Source organism: Amphibalanus amphitrite, unplaced genomic scaffold (assembly GCF_019059575.1).
Source record: "Amphibalanus amphitrite isolate SeventyFive unplaced genomic scaffold, NRLGWU_Aamphi_draft 000142F_arrow, whole genome shotgun sequence".
Taxonomy (NCBI): Eukaryota; Metazoa; Arthropoda; class Thecostraca; order Balanomorpha; family Balanidae; genus Amphibalanus; species Amphibalanus amphitrite.
The window spans coordinates 28,299-43,988 of record NW_024881637.1 but is presented as its reverse complement, the minus strand read 5'-3'; the positions used below and the strand labels follow the sequence as shown (position 1 = coordinate 43,988).

Genomic DNA, 15,690 nt, shown 5'->3' with positions numbered 1-15,690 from the left:
CGCTGAAGGTTTCTAAGCGATTGGTTATTCGATGTAGCTATGGCAGGCATTGAATTTTTATTAGGTAAAGTCACTTACTTGACGTGACCTGGCGACCTGACCTTGAACGACCTTGGTCTGAAACTCTCACAATATATGCAGAAAAGATGCAGGAATTGGTGTGCGCCGCCGTTATCTTATATATATATATATATATATATATATATATATATATATATATATATATATATATATATATATATATATATATATATATATATATATATATATATAAATATATATAATATATATAAATATATATATATATATATATATATATATATATATATATATATATATATATAAATATATATAAATATATATAAATATATATAAATATATATATATATATATATATATATATATATATATATATATATATATATATATATATATATATATATATATATATATATATATATATATATATATATATATATATATATATATATATATATATATATATATATATATGTTACGGGTCATATGCTAACTTGGGCAGTATGCAAACTACCCGGGCAGTATGCAAACTACCCAACAGCCCGGGCAGTATGCATACCGCCCGGGTAGTATGCATACTACCCGACCCCTTGGGCAGTATGCATACCGCCCAAAAACTTGGGCAGTTTGCATACTGCCCGCTTCTTGTCTTGAAGTTGTGTATTCCATGTCCATTTTAAAAAGTATTAATGGCTCTATAAGTATTTGCCGGTCCCGTAGCTCAGTCGGTAGAGCGTTGGACTCCGCGTGGTGAGAGCACGCGTTTCCGGTTATAACAGTCCGGGTTCGAAGCGCGACGGGCGATTGACGTTTAATGAGCATCCTTACAGATATGACGGTTTGTGGCAGGCCGTAGCCCGCAGCCAAGCGAAGTCGGTAAGAGGACCGGCCGTGCGCGGCTCTGTGCGCACTTTAAACTTTGGACTCCAAATTCTGCCATAGAACCGGCATTGCGCGATCGGAGGGTAGAGGGCAGGGTTACCACAACAAGCTTCGCTTAGCGGGGGCTCTGTCCCTGTGAATCCTTCTATTCAAAAGGTTCGGACTAACTTTAAAAAAGTAACGTAGTTTAATCGCGAAGTCTTTTTTCCCGTCAAACGTGATTTATCGATCAAAGAGTGAAATAATGTTTTGAATATAAAAATTTAAAATATTTCCCCAGAATTTCATTGAATTTCATTGCCAGCGGCCAACAAGTCACTTTCATCTGAAATGACGGCATATCTGTAGTGCCATCACTCGCTGGCTTTGGTTTGACACTTGGACCTGTAGAGGGCGCTATCATAGTTTCAATAGCTAATGTTACATGAAACCATTTACATGTAAGACGTTACAAGTTGTTATGGTCGGGTTACCAAGTCAGGTCAAGTGACCTTACCCCAGAAAAGGTTGGAATGCTCGCCATAGCTACACCGACCTGACGATCGCTTTGAAACTTTAAGCGACTAATAAGTGTAACATTAGGCTCAAAAGGCATGTATTTGAATGTTGACATCATACCGATGACTTTTAGGTCAAGTCAATATTGCACAGTCTCCCTAAAAAGTTGACAGGAGAAAGTTGAAGGACGCCCCTTTTGCTGAACGTCATTCTAAACACTCTCAAACATCGGGTTACATACAGGTAAACATGACGCACTGAATCGAAATAAAATTGCACTTGTGACCCCTTTTTATGACCATGAGGTCATATCAGGTCATAAAAGGTCTTCAGCAGTTCTTTTACCATTTTTTTTTTATGGAGACGTGTTGGAGCGATGGTCATGTAAACAACCTTAGATGTGTTCAGTTCGACGATAAGGAGCGGCTGATAAACAACATGACCTTTTCATGTCAGGTCATGACCTTGACCTCAGGTCAAATTTGGAACTTAAATCAACTTTGAGTACTTATTCCAGAAAACGCTAACAGAGCTATCGAACGAGTCTTTCTGCGGCGCTGTAGCTCTCCTATCTTCTGAGTTATGGGCGAATTTATAAAAAAAAAAAATGAAAAAGACGAAATTTGATCTTTGATGACCTCTGTTGCCCTATTCTTTGACCTGGCCTTAAAAATGACTAGGGCACTTTCGTCATGATCTTTGACGCTATTTCGAATGCCGGTTACCGCATCTTACATGCCGCTTACTTCTGTTCCGCTAAGTGGCACGGGAGTCGAGCAGGGGTGTTCAACCCGCCATCCAGCCCGGCACGACTGGCGCCGAGCACCGCCCCGGAGCGGGTTAAAGCGTCTGCCATTGACATGTATATGTGAGCTATTGCATGAACTAGTCTCACGGGCCACGGTCAGCATATTGCCCGAGTAAACATCTTGCCCGTGAGAGAAAAGGTGGGTAGTATGCATACTACCCGGGCAGTATGCAAACTGCCCGGGCGGTATGCATACTGCCCAAGGGGTCGGGTAGTATGCATACTACCCGGGCGGTATGCATACTGCCCGGGCTGTTGGGTAGTTTGCATACTGCCCGGGTAGTTTGCATACTGCCCAAGTTAGCATATGACCCGTAACATATATATATCCCGCGCCCTGCTGGGGGGGGGGTGTTTGAACACCCCCCCTTGTGGTTTTTCGCGAATATCTCAAAAACGGCGGCGCGGAGCGCCGCCGTTTTTGGTACACCTTATCATACATCAATTCTACACATGTTGTGAAAATTTCAGACCAAGGTCATTCAAGGTCAGGTCACCAGGTCACTTGAAGTGACCTCACCTCATAAAAAGTTTCAATGTCTGTCATAGCTACCATGAGTGACCGATTGCTTTGAAACTTTCAGCGATTGCTAAGAGCAATAGCATGTACAAAATGTATATCTCAGAATTTTGATATCGATGACCTAAGGTCAGGTCAATTTTGCGACCTCCCCATTATAAGTCAATGGGAGAAAATTGAAATGCGCCTCTTTTGGACGAAAGACATTATAAACACTCCCAAACACTGAATTACAAGTGGTTTAGACACACTGAACATGAAAATGGTGTCCGTGATCCCTGTTTATGCCCTGAGGTCATCTTAGGTCACGAATGGTATCTAACAGTTTTTCGCAAATAACTTTTGATAGAGGCATGCTAGAGCGATGAAAACGCCTTAGATGTGTTCAGCTCGACGATACGGATCGACTGATATGCAACATGACCCTTTCCGGTCAGGTCATGACCTTGACCTGAGGTCAAATTTTCAAGTTGACCTTTCAAGGTCAAGTTATAGTTCATTCGATGCGTCTTGACGAGAGGAACACGATGCCGGTAAAATTAAGCTCGTACAAGGCTTGGGTCAAAAGTTATTGCAGAAAAACTGTTTCCGAAAAAATCGGCTATTTTTGCACTTTTTGCCCCCTGCAGGCAAAACCGTTGACGTTAGGTCAAATCTGAGAGAATTACTCAGAAAGGGCGTTAATAGGGCTATCGAATGCGCTTTTCCGCGGCGCTGTAGCTCTATTGGTTCCCGAGTTATGCGTTGGCTTCTTGGAAATTGTCGACCTTCGACCTGGAAATCGGCGAAATTTTGCCTTCAATGACCTCTGGTGGCCTGACCTTTGACCTGACCAAAAAATTGACTGAAGTGATTTCCTCATTATTTTTGACGCTCTTTCGAACGCCGCCTTCTGCGTATCGCTACGTGGCCCAGGAGCCGAGTTAGAAGGGGGGGGTGTTCAAACACCCCCCCCCCCCCAGCAGGGCGTGGAAATCCAGGACCCCCAGCAGGGCGCGGGATATATATATATATTCGCGAGAAAAAAAAACCTGAGAGATAGGGCGAGGGGTAAAAACGTCCTCCTCCCCCCAAACACAGGGCGGGTTAACCACAAAAATGCCATCATGAGTCCAAGGTACCGGTGCCATCCGGGTGTCGGCGGCGGCCCGTGCCGGCGGCTGCCCCCGGTCGCCTCGCCGCGCCGATCCGCCGACGGGCGGTGCTGGCTCGGTATACCGGGTCGTATACGAGGCCGCCGCCGGGGGCCGCGCTCCGAGCGCCCGGGTCCGGATCCCATTCCCGCCAGCCGGCGCTGGCCGCAGCTCTAACGACCAGCCGACCGGCTGACCGTCTATTGCCGCCGCCCCGGCCTCCACATAGTGTCTGCCACCCGGCTTCCAGAGCGCCGCCGGCCATTACCGTACAGTACGGGACCGCAGCAGTCTGCACGCGGAGCGGCTCCGGGTTTCGGTCTGTTTCGTTCCCCTGCAGCCCCGCTGAGGGAACGTCTCCGGCACCTACCCCCTGGCCAAGTCGGCGCCGTTCGGGGCGCGGTGGGCTCGCCTCCTTCCACACAGACCAACACTACGGTGTGCGACAGATCACTACCCTTTTATGGCGCCCCGTCAGGTAGCCGGCCCGAATGGAGGGAGGGGTGACGGCGCTGTTCGGCTCGTTAGCCCCCCCCCCCCCCCGCCGTCGCCGGGGTCACGGTGGCACATCGTTGCCGAGTGGGCGCGCACACAAGATGGAGCGGGCCATTGGCCTAATGGTGGTGAGGGACTGGAGATGCAGGCTATTAGCGCGATGGAGGACTGCGTCGCCAACGGCCATCTGAGGTCAGGTCGGGTCAAGTTACTTCGACATTTTTAGTACCTAGGTAAGTGAGAGGAAAACAATTTTGAAACCACTATTTTGTGCGCCGGAAATGAGATCACACTATCCGAGCATACGAAAGGTGATTTGATGCACTTTTCGAAAGGTCTGGTGCTTGAAATTCGCATTATTGATCATGCTTGAAGTCATATATGACGACACTCAAGTCATCGGAGTTCTTCATCAACAATCCCCGATCGAATTTAACTCGAGAGCCGGGAAGCCCATCAACGAACTCAGGAAGAACTATCAATTCAAGAGATGCAGGATGTGACCTCCGTTGATCAGCTTCGTGACCTGAGAGGCCGTGGCCTAACCTTGACCTCAGGTCAACATCCTAAGCTGACCTTTCTCCAGCAAAAAGTATCAACATCACTCCACAGCCTAATCATAAAACACGTTATTCGAGTTATTCACCAAAAACCGAACCCTTGCCTTGGGAAACTCGACATTAACTCAGCTATAAGTGGTTGACCTTACATTGGTGGTCAATGGTTGACCTGACATCGGTGGTCAATGGTTGACCTGACATCTTAAAGTCGGGGATCAGTCGTTCCGGCTCGTAACGGCGCACATGCACGGATTTCCACGAGGCTCTGGTTCAATTGGAGCGAAAGAGCGAGTAAGATAAACTTCTTGTCCCGTTTTACCCTCAACTATAATAAACTCAGCGTAAGTCTCAACTGTATTTTTTCTTCAAATTAATGTATTTGAATTTTTTATGTAGGCATACGATTGTCCTTTGTAGTGTTGGACCTCAACGGTGACTCAGTGTATTGTCTCCCTCAGGTGTGTTGGCCTCTCAGCAACGGGCTGTGAAAAAACAAGCTAGGGCAGAAAAAAAAAGCGCGGCCACCGCTGGTGTTGTGTTGTTGGACCTGATGAGGGGTGTAGTGTTGAGCCTCAAGCTCCACATCACTTAATGGCTGTGCTGCAGCTCCCTGTGTTGACCTGAGGAGGGGTGTAGTGTTGGACCTCAACGGTGACTCAGTGTATTGTCTCCCTCAGGTGTGTTGGCCTCTCAGCAACGGGCTGTGAATAAACAAGCTAGGGCAGACGACTTCTTTACATCCTTCATCCAGAAAGTACATTCTTTGAATTTTGCCATTACCCATTTTGTTTTATTTGAAATTCCTTGCGAGATTTTACAATTGTACCTATACGGGACGAAAATAAAGGTTCAGATTTACGGAAATAATTAGCTCTAAAATCGATTTTTGATAGCGAAACTTTCCGCAACACACCTCGAGTGAAAAGTCCGTATCGCAATCACTAATAGGCGTGTCTCTTTGATCACATATCCCAAGAATGCAAAAAAAAATATGTTTGCCGATAGCGTTATCAATCAGCCTCGGCACATAGCTCGCGAGTCGCCCCTTATCTAGCGCACAATAAGTCTGATCATTCCGGCTCACCGAGCAAGCAAATCTCTGCTGTATGCCAACAGCGTTGGATTGCTTCTGGCTCCAACGGACCGAAGACATCTCTTCTCGTGTGGAATCTCCCTCTTCTCCGGCCCAATTACCATTTTTGTCCTGCCGGTGTAGTTGCTGCAGCCCATCGCCATGCTGCTCCTGTGAGAGTCCAGTCGTCCCCGCCAGTCCTGCGACCCGAACGGGACACAGACGGCTGGCCTCGGTTCGCCGGCAATGTGCAGAATTTCAACGGCGCCGTCCGGCAGCTGGGTCGGCCGCCCGCGGTGTATTGATCCGGCTGGTGGCCGAGAGGCGGGGCAGAGCGGGGAGTCTGCAGCGGCCAGTCAGCCGGCCGCCAGAGCTGAGCCGTCAGGGAGCCGGCCGCGCCACGGCCGAGGGCGCGGCGGCGCCGGAACTCGCGCCGTTCCGCTCCGGAGCGTCTACGGCCGCTCACTAATTCCCGAGCCGGCAGCCGCCGCACTAGGGAGCTGCAGCGGCCCGACCCACAGAGTCCGCCCCGCCTGTATGCTCGCGGCATCCGTCGAGCCCGCGCGCACCACCCCGCCGGAGATTCGTCGGCCGTCACCCGCGCCGGCGGCAACGCCATTGATAATGTCATAGCAGCCGGTGAGATGCGCAAATATTGACACGGATGAGAGGAGAGCTGACGAGGGCCAGTGATGGACAGAGGCCTCCTGATTGTAGGCGTGTTTTACCGCTAATACTGATTACCGCGCAGAACCAAAACATCTTTATTCGGACAGCAACAAGTGAGATGCGTGTATATTTTTTAGATAGACTTAGGTAGGTATACATATACGAAACACGTGAAGCATGTTGTGGAATGATGCTAACTGATCACGCCGCAGGAAGCTCGATCAATAAACTACTAACTCAATCTGCACCGTCCGTTGACACCTCTACTGATGGGCAAATGTTCAGTTCCTGGACAAAGCTGAGTGAGAAAGTTGCCACTGCTTATGAGTTTCATGGTAAGGTATTTCTAAGCCTTCTTAGTGTAAATTAGGTAGGTACCTACATTGGTTGACCACCGTTGAGTCAGACCACAATTGAGAATAGCGGTAGCAAGCAGCGAAAAGCAATAATAAACATTGCTATGCACTATGCAGTCATCGTAATTAGCATATTAATTAACCCGCGCCCGGCTGGGAGTCCTGGATTTCCACGCCCTGGTAGGCATGGGCCACGTAGCGATACGCGGAAGGCGGTGTTCGAAAGAGCGTAAAAAATAAGGAAGAAATTACGTTGGTCACTTTTTTGATCAGGTCAAAGGTCAGGTAACCAGACTCCAGAGGTCATTAAACGCCAAAATTCGCCGATTTGTAGGTCAGATGTCGACAATTTTCAACTAATTGACGCACAGCTCGGAAACTAATATAGCTACAGCGCCGCGGAAAAGCTCATTTGATAGCCCTATTAACGTTCTTTCTGAGAAGTCCCCCCTCGGATTTTACCTACGGTCAACGGTTTTGCCTGCAGGGGGCAAAAACTGCCAAAAAAGCCAATTTTTCGGAAACGGTTTTTCTGCAATAACTTCTGACTCAAACCTTGCACGAACTTTTTTTACCAGCATCGTGTTCCTCTCGTCAAGACGCGTCGAATGAATTATCACTTGACCTTGAAAGGTCAACTTGAAAATTTGACCACAGGTCAAGGCCATGACCTGACCGGTAAGGGTCAAATTACATATTAGTCGATCCGTATCGTCAAGCCAAACACAACTTGTGTGTTTTCATCGCTAAAAAGGGTCACGGGTGCCATTTTCATGTTCAATGTGTCAAAGATACTAGTGATTCGGTGTTTTAGTGTTTATATAATGACTTCCGTCTAAAAAAGGCGACTTTCAATTTTCTCCCATTGACTTAAAATGGGGAGGTCGCAAAATTGACCTGACCTTAGGTTCTCGATATTGAAATTTCAAGATATACAATGACGTCACAGGTCAGGTCAAAGGTCGGATTTTCACCGTTCACAGGCATTTCAAGAAATGTGTTGTGAAATCGAGTAAATTGGTAAGTTATTGAAAACCATCGACGGTACATTGCTCGTCAAACACATACTTGGCTATCTGAGGTCACTGATACCAGGTCAGGTCACAGAGGTCAGGTCACTGGGGGTCACAATATGAAAGTGTCGTGTGATTCATGTTTTATGGTCCATTTTACATGACAAATGCGATTATGTGGGTCAGGCAGCCAGCCAAATTTTTTTGAATGATTCTTTTTTGATTCAAAAGATAAAATATACAAAATATCAGGGATAGTATTGTATTTGTTGTGTTCTTTTTGTTGTCATGTAATGACAGTAGTGTAAATATTTGTTGATAATGAACTATGTTCGTTCACTTCAATTTTTTTAAGTTCCTGAATCATTATTTTTTTTATTCAATCAACCCTGATTCCCAATGCGTTTGATTCAATCATGGTTTGTGAATCAAACCATCCTGACGGTGAATCAAACCTTTTTGATTCACCTCTTTGATTTTGTCCCCTCCGTGGCCGAGTGGATTAAAGCGCCGGAATTCGACGCTTAGCCGGTAGTGAGAGCCCGGTTCAAGCCCCGGTGCGGGCGGCCACATTTAGCTCCTACGTGTAATGGCGTGCGTGTCTGTGGCAGGGGCCGCACAGAAGCCAGGTAACGTGAGTGAGCGGAGGGGGCCGTGTCCAGTCGTGAGGGCACGTTAAACGTTCGGACAAAATTCTGCCATACAACTGGAATTGCGCGATCGGGTGGTGGGGTCAGGGTCAGCACAACAAGCTATGCTTAGTGCGGACTCTGATTCCTCAAATCGACCCATTCAACCATTCGGACTAAATTTATAAAAAAAAAAACAAATTTTGTTTGATTCAATCCAATCGATTCAATCACAGATGAATCAAACACCAGTCTGCCCCCAGCAGGGCGCCGGTTGGAACTCACGCATTCCCATCCCTCCCACCAATTCGGTCGGAGCTTTGAAACCGGCTGGATTTATTAAAATATGCTGCTCTGTGCCTCAACATACGTTTTTTGTGTTGCTGAGGGATGTTTACTATTTCAGTGACATATAACGAAAAACGTTTCTTTTGTCAAAATATCGCTCTGAAAATGATATATGTATCACACAATTTTATAGCCAATAGTTCAAAGTACTGTGAAAAGCTAGGAAAACGCCATATTATTTAAGTTAGTTTGGTGCCTTCGTAACATGTTACGAAGCTGTCAGAGGCGGTTGACACCTACTGGGAATACCCGGCAGGAACCCTACTGGTTGACCTGACCTGACCTGACCCGACCTGGACTAAATGCATGAATACATCATTGGTGATCAAAACTAACATGATATTCGTGATCAGCACCCCGAAAAAACCATAGCAGCCACACTTTACGACGTTCTAACAGGTCCCGATTTTCCCGACTTTTGGGTCATTGACCTGACCTGCAAAGTCAACCAATGACCTAGGACCTTAAAATCGGATATCATCGGCTTCCTCTCGTCACGGGCAACACGCTCGTTTTTTTCCGCGAAGCTCTAGCTCGATCAGGGGCGAAACGGCAAGGGGGTCCAACGGACCCCCCCCCCCCTTAGGGGGTCCAACGGACCCCCCCTTACATATACGTTCGCGGCTGGAAAAACACCAATACCTACGGGCGAGGGTTAAGACAGCAAGTTTATTGCCACAGGTTTCTCCTGGTATGCACAAGAGCTTAGGGATTCGCCATTCCCTACCTTCCCCTATAGTTTGCTATATACCTAGCTTTTATTACATACCTACCACATGAAAGGCAAATTATCCCTCAGTGCATTTTTAAACATTTGAGTGTAAGTTACATCCATTAAATATATTGATTTTTCAAAAATAAGGTCATTTTAAGGGCACATTTTCCCCGTTGAATAATCCCTTATATGCAATTGTAAGGTACGTGAGTACATAATGCCTTCTGTGCTTGTGCATAGTGCCTTCTTACTTACAAAAACATTTATTCGCCATTCATCTCGCCCGGAAAAGAAGACATGGCCACGCGCAGATTGATAGGGCAAGAGGAGGCAGCTGCTCCATCATCGCCAGCCTTTGTCGCCCTCCGCGGCGACCAGCGCTAATCGAATTATTTTGGCCGCATTGCACGCCAGGAAGAAGAGAGGCAGTAGTGCGAGCTTTTACCGTTCGACCGTTATCACAGCTAGGCTATGGCCTGGGTTCGCCCGCCTTTCTTCAACACATTGGTGTGTATGTATAGTTGAGCGAAAAAAAACACTGCAATTCATGGGCAATACCGTCACTCAACGACAGCGATGCGCGAGCAGAGCTTCATGAAAATGAGAAAGATTCATTGAAATGCGAAAGATTGAGCGGCAGGAAGTAAACGTAATGCAACATTTATCGGATCATTTCGTTTATGCAATCAATAACTGCAGTCTGCAGTCATATTCGTCGCTGCATAAGATATCTACCTACATGGCTGAAAATTTCACATGTTGATATACAACTTGTATAGTAACTAAAGGAAAATGTAGCACAATAACTATAAAGAAGTACATTCCCGAGTGCGAGCCTCTGCTGCAGTGTCCAGTGAAGTGAACCGATATCTCGTGACTCCGCCTAAATCTCCAATCTCGATCGCTATCACCCGTCAAAATGCCGCCACCTGACAACGGGGTTCAAGTCCCCTTCTCTCGAGAAGGACAGAGGATATAATTCATCTGTCGCTAAGCTGAACATGAAATCGGCCTCAGTGGAAGCAGGTCACCTCGGACGATCTCGGTCGAAACGCAGCCCCGACATCTTTGTAATTTATCTAAAGGGATCTTCGCAAGTCCGTCGTGCAGATCATGTGGGCTGCTGCGGCAGGCCCAAGTGCCAAAACATTGTGCCAGGGTGCGTGTCTGATTTAGACAAGCAAATAAATCTGCAGTGCGTCCAGTATGCGATCAGACTGTTCCTTGTCAAGACGATCGATCACAGATGGTTCCTGTTTATCGATGTTTAGCACCGAATTCAGTGTTATATACCTGCCTATCAGCGCTTTTATTTATCACGTCGAAAATCATGCTATAAATTCAGCATCTATTAGCATACCTATATGTTACAGACCGTATGAAAATCCAGTCCGTTTGCAAACGGCCTGGCCCAGTCAGGCCGTTTGAAAACGGCCTGAAAAAGCCGGCCGTTTTCAAACCGCCTGAAATATCAGGCCGTTTCAAACTGCCTAGGCCGTTTTCATATGCGTTTTTTCATGCGTTGGTTACATCACATTTAACTAGTTTCTTTCAGTTAAATGGTATTGGGGCCTGCAAAAGGCGAGATCTCGCAGAGTCCTATATGTACAGCCCTCAGCAGACTGCGTGGTAGGTATTCTTTTTTCGTTAATACCGATAATAACTCAAAGGTTATGCTATCAATTGGTCGGAAGTCACTGCAGATAGATGCGCCATGCTCCACTCCTTCGATTAGGTCTATCACTAAACAGAGTATGCGCCTTGTGTGGCAACAAAATGCAAAAGTTTGTTTTGGGGGCAAATATAAACTTTCGGGTTTTTTTGCCAAAATGGATGGAAAATTAGTACGATGATTATGCCAATCTAAGGTGCGGAGTCTCGCGCCGCGCGCGTCTTGCTGTTACGATTTCCGAATGACCGATTGCATGGTATTCGCCTTATTCTCGGTTTTGTCGAAAAAAGAATACCTACCACGCAGTTTGCAGAGGGCTGTACATACGTCCACCGAGCGGCTGCCGTTCCCGGACAATCACCTGCGACGCCCCTGGCCTCGACAGTGCTCACCGGGGCAGTGGGCTGATATGGCAGCAGTAGCTGTCGCCTGTCACCCCGCAGGGAGCCACGAGTCCACACACGCAGGGGCGTGCCAGTTTGGACGGCCCGCACCTTTCAAACCAAGTTTTAACCAAGTTTTCAAACCAAGTTTTAATAACTTGCAGCTGTCGGTTCATTCAGCTCCCAATTCGTTACTGCAACTTTTACAGATGTTTATGATCAGGCCCCGTTGGAGCATCGATCCCAAATTTATTATAGCCGTTTTCACGACGGAATAGCGGGTACCTAATAGATGCCTGTTTGGTCCTTTGATGCCTCAGCAATTTTAGTAGTTTCATTTGATGCCTCAGGAATTTTGGGAGTTTTTTTTGTAGTGGGTTTTCTACATTTCGAATAAGTGGCCCGTTAATTTGCTGTTTTTCTACTTAATATTACATTAATTTATTTTATCTAAGGGTTTACCGCTCACGTAGGGCGTAAGCACGTTTATGAAATAAGCATATCTATATAATGCTAGTACAATGATAAGGAAATATACTGAGCTGCCAGCTGCGGGTGACCGAGCTCTCCCAATTCCACGCTGGCTTGGCTTTGGAGCCGCAGCAGACGGCGGAAGTCAAAGTCACTGCTCAGGCAGCGGCGGATTTGTTGCGTCCGGTCACCACCGCAGCGTCGGGCCGGTGAAACAGAAGCCGGGTATCTATGTAGTTGCCAGGCTGATTTGATCCCTCATAGTCGAAAAGTGGGCTACTAGAACCGAAAATGGACTTGTTTGTAAATAAATAAGCGATTTGTTGGCCAAAATCGCCTGGATTACAATTTTTAAAAATATTTTGAAGGCAAAAGACTTAAGTTGTAAGGATTCTAAGGCCTTAAAGGGTTGGTACCTTCCAGGTATCAAATAGGTTCCACCGCGAAAGTTACGTCGTGAAAACGGCCTATGTGGGGCAAATCAACGGTGCTGATTCGAACAAGGAAGTCACCTACGACCGCATGACGTCAACATTACGGCAAGCTGAGTAAAATGTAAAACAGGACAATGCGTTTTCCTCTGTTGTGCCCTGACCCTTCGAAGCGCCGATGTCAAACTTGTTTCTCAGAGCAAATCAATGGCGCAGACTCCACTGGTGACGTCATCGACGATCTTTCTTTGTGGTATGTGCGGTTGCTTTTTTTCTTCTTCAAAGAACCTGCGATCCAGCGATGCTCAGCATTGCCTCTTTATGTACGATGATAAATAGTATCTAGGAAGGTACGGCTGTTTCTTCGTATGACGCTGTGCTTCTGTTTTTATGAGCTCCGAGCAAACAAGCTCGCAGTCGCGCCTGTAAGCATACACGCCTGTTTATTCTACGCTGTAGCATTAGCACCCGTCCCCTCATTTCCTACATACAACACGCAAACACACAAACATAAGCACTCGTTACTCAAGCTTGATCAAGCATCAAACCAACATCTGCTCATTCCGTAAGTGTGCTACTTAATCTTTTCGCGCCTTAACCCGCTTGACTGACGGGGGTTCTACAAAGCCCCTTCCCGCTCTTCTTCAGTATATTCTTAGCCGCTGGTCGAAGAAATTAACACGAAACTTGCAGTACCGTGGCCTGCAGGCTCCTTGTATTGGTATTTTTGCCAGCCGCGAGTGTATAGTAGGAGGGGGTCCGTTGGACGGGGACCCCTTTTGCCGTTTGACTCCTGGTCGAGCTAGAACTTCGCGGAAAAAACGATAATCCTGCCCGTGACGAGAGGAAGACGATGATACCCAATTTTAACCCTCGCCGGCGCAGGCCGTTTTGCGTCCTTCAACGGCACAAGGGGAGGTTGGTACGACCCCCTCGTGTTTGGCCCCTGATCGAGCTAGAGCTTTCGCAGAAACAACGATGGTGTTGCCCGTCACGAGAGGAAGCCGATAATACCCAATTTTAAGGTCCTAGGTCATTAGCTAGCCTTCCAGGTCAGATCAATGACCCAAAAGTCGGGAAAATCGAGATCTGTTAACTCGTCGTAAAATGTGGCTGCTAAGGGGTTTTCGGGGTGCTGATCACGATTATCATGTAACGTTTGATCACAGATGATGTCTTCGTGACTTTGAGAAATAGGTCACAGGTCAAATGTCACTTAGGTCAGGGTCATCAAATTTTCAGAGTAGGTGTAAATTTGATCAACTCGAGCGTACTGAAAGTTTCGTTGCGATAGGCCGTTTTTTGCGCGTGTTATTTGCGAAAAGCATGGGGGGTCCATCCGATCCCCCCCCCATACATGCAATGGTTAATAGAAGACACTCTGTAGAACCTCTATGAAGCAAAGCCTGCTTACCTACTCCCTGCTGTATGGTGCGTCCTGAGAGTGCTGGCTGTCCAGTGTCCCGTCCCTGACAGTGGTGGTCGCCCAATTTCTCCCGGCCTGACAGTGCTGGCGGCCGACCGGACTGCAGTCCTACAAGCGTCGCCGGCCGGCCGGCCCTCTCATCAGTATGCGTATCGACATGGGCCGGACGGCGTGGCGCTCGGTCGCAAATAGAATAATGGACCACCGGCCGAGTGGCCCGCTGCGCCCCGCTCGCACACTGCCAGCGGTGCAGCCGGGTCGGTGAGAGGCCTGTCCCCGCCCATGGAAATGGACCCAGGAAATGGACCCAAGTGACCTTTGACCTGTGACCTAATTCTTGAGGCCATGTTTGACCGGAATCGCGATTCGGCGTATATCGGCTCGCATTAGCCGCACGTTTGCAAGCTTTTCGTGGTTTCAAACGTTCAAACATGTGAGTTGATGTTGCTCCCATGCATTAGGGTGGATGTCGAGGTCAACTGAAGGTCAGGTCAGGTCATTGATCTTTGGTGACCTCAGTTCACTTTTTCGAGTTTTACATGTTTGTAGGCTAGTTTTTAGAGCTTAATTCGAATTTAGCAACCATTTGAACATTTAACAATTAGTTGTGGTCAGCGGTGTACTTAGAAAATCGCGAAGGGGGGGGGGGCAAGGGTTTGGAGGGCGCCACCTCACCCAGGGAGGGCGCCATACGGTCGCGAGATTAAAATCCTTAACGATTGCTCAGCGGACGGGAGGAGGCTTTTGGGAGGCTGTTTTTTTACTACGCCACCAGTTTTTTGCGTACCTTGGTATTGGTTATGCTGCATTCATCATTGATTTCGCATCCGTCATTAGGGTCATATTAGTTTTTCGTCAATAACTCCCAATCAATTTGAGCTAGCGAGTTGGGGAAGTCACCAATGGGCTCAGGAAGACCTGCCAAATCAAATGATATGCGACATGACTTATTTAAAGCATTTTTGTGACCTGGGGGCGCTGACCTGACCGTGACCTGAGGTCAACACCCTAAGTTGACCTCATCCAAACAAAAAGTATATCATTCGACGCGCCTGAGCAAGGCGAACACGATGCTGCCAAAATCGCGGCTCTGCAGCCGTTTGTTACGAAGTTATTCGCCAAATACGGTACCGTACCTTAGGGCACTTGACCTGACCTCAGACTTCAGAGGTCACCGGTTGACCTACGACCTTAAAATCGGGTATCAATCTCTGCGTCTCGTAACGGTGCACACGCTCGTTTTTTCTGCGACGCGCTAGCTCCACCAGGGTTTGAAACGGTGAGGGGATGGGGGGTCGTGCCCCCCCCCCCCTCGGCCGGCGCGTATGTAGAAAACCAATAGGTCCGGCGAGGGTTAAACGCCTTTCGGGGCGACAAACGAAGCGAGCGAGAGGGTGAGCCCTGCTCATGCGGAATTGCGAGGGGGTACCTCCAAGCGACTTATGCTCGGCACTCTACTAACCGGTCTCTAGCGATGTGCCAAATTTGAGAGCAATTGGCGCAATCGTTCTTGAGACCTGGAAATGACCCCTGCACGTGCGCACGTGCAGCAGCACCCCAACCGTGACAC

At 47.5% G+C, this 15,690-nt stretch overlaps 1 protein-coding gene across 5 annotated transcripts in view; it reads right to left on the bottom strand.

Moving 5' to 3' along the window:
- LOC122382537 (glutamate receptor ionotropic, NMDA 2B-like) overlaps nucleotides 1-15,690 on the bottom strand; it is an 82,986-nt gene that overhangs the window by 51,370 nt on the left and 15,926 nt on the right. The gene's annotated exons all lie outside the window — the stretch shown is intronic.